Raw genomic sequence first — 2,097 nt, 5'->3', positions numbered from 1 at the left:
TACAAAACATCTACCTTTACATTTCCAACCCTCACAATCAGTCCTGATAACAATTATTCACTGTCGTATCACAAGAGACCTGTCTGCATTTCATTGCATCAGCCCCGCCTAGTCAGATTGAGTACTACTCACTGGAGATTCTACTTTCCTCCATTCCCTCTGGATCTAGGTTCCCTCCTGAAAGCTTGTAAGCCAGTCACTTCTTGCCTTTGTAGGCCCCCACCCCCACCCCCATTTCGGGTAGCCAATGTCTAAGTTGCCCATCCGTGTCCTCTCCATGTGTGGAGAGGCTGGGAAAAGCTAATATATACATTTTTTAAGAAATAAATAAACATCACCATTTCCTGAGAAACAAGCAGGATTTCCCAGTGCTTAGATATGAGAGACCCCCATTGTCTCAGGCACAGTCCCCTCCCTGTTCCTCACTCTGTCTTGCTTGCATGTTATCGCCTTCAATAGAACAGCTGGGTCACTGTGAAAGCTGTTAATTTCCCCGTGTTTTCCTGAACACCTTCTAACTGCTCAAGTCAGGATGGCCTGCTTTGACACTGGTGAATCTGACTTGTCACAATTCCTTTTAGACTCTATATTCATTTTTAGAATGCTGCCTCTGTAATTTCTCCAGCTGGGTATGTAATGTTCACAGTCTGGCTGTCCCAGTGTAGTTGTGTGATAACCATCGGTTATTCCTCAGAGGCTTTCTGCAACTCCTACCTGCACCAATCCGTGGGAGCAGAGAGGATTTACACATGGCACATTGATGATTCACAGACTACACCATGAGCGCTTCTGAGGCTCTGCCCATTGAAGATTTTAGTGTTATTTATGAAATTGTTTATCTGGAATACATTGAGTGTAGACAGTCTAAGGACCTACAGTGTCCTTCTGGACTCCTGGTCTGGCACTGTGGGTTAATGCACCATATTACAAAGCCGTTTGAACTGCAAGGTTGGCAGTTCAAGCTCACCAGCTTCTCCTTGGAAACCCTATACAGGATCGCTATGGGTTGGAGCCGACTCGATGGCACTTAACAACAACAACAACAACAACAACAACAACAACATTGTCCTTCTGGCTGGCATGCTGCGTGGTCCTGGAGATCTGAACCAATTAATCGATCAGCAAAGGCTGGGACCATGTTGGACCTTTGAGGGGCGCAAGCATGGTTTCACCCTTAAGACTCTCTTGAAGGGGAGACAGCAAGCTACCCAGAGAACTGGGCTCTGTGCAGTGGGTAACAAGCTGTGATGCCCGGACCTGTCACTAGACAGGTCATGGGAGGGTCATATGGCAGTTCCCTGGGTGGTGCAAATGATAACGTTGCTAGCTGCTTCTGGAAAAATTGGAAGCTACAGTTTCCCCAGAGAGGTCTGGGAGCAAAGGCCTGGATAGCTCCTTCTGAGGCATCAGCCGTGGCGAACACTGCAGAGACAGTTCTTTTTTGACACCCTTGGGGTCATCATGAGTTAGTAACTGGATTTTGAAATAAAGCCGTGGGCTGAAGACATTTTGGGTAAGAATAATCTTTGTTTGGACTGGTAGGTAGGGTGACTAACTATCTTAGTTTGTCTGGGACTGAAGGGTCCCCTGCAGGTGGACTCTCCATGTGAACACCAGGGAAGTTTTGAGCAAACTGGGATGAGTGGGGCATGCTTCTGGAAGACGAGACTGGAAAGGCCATTTTAACCAGGTGGGCTGTCTTGGTTCTAGCTTGAGGGCAAGTGTTATTGATTTAAGTAACATGCATGGAAACCCCAGAGGGCCTTTGCCATGTAGCTGCTGATGTGCATTAACCAGAAACACGGCATATGATTCAGACTGGCTGTGAATTCATGCTTTGCACAATGTTAGAACATGGGTCAGGTGCTAATCAGGTAGCTAGGATGACCTGAGGTGGGGGAAGAGCATGATAGGGTTTAGTCTGAGCTTTGAAAAGCAGAAGGAACCCTGGTGGCACTGCAGGGTAAGCACTGGACTTCTGACTTCAAGGTTGACAGTTCAAATCTACCTGCTGCCCTTTGGGAGAAAGATGAGATTCAGAAACCCTATAGAGTCTCCGAGAGTCTGATTCAACTTGATAGCAGTGACTGTGAAAGT

Source organism: Chrysochloris asiatica, unplaced genomic scaffold (genome assembly GCF_000296735.1).
Source record: "Chrysochloris asiatica unplaced genomic scaffold, ChrAsi1.0 scaffold00148, whole genome shotgun sequence".
Taxonomy (NCBI): Eukaryota; Metazoa; Chordata; class Mammalia; order Afrosoricida; family Chrysochloridae; genus Chrysochloris; species Chrysochloris asiatica.
Note: the sequence above shows the minus strand (reverse complement) of the source record.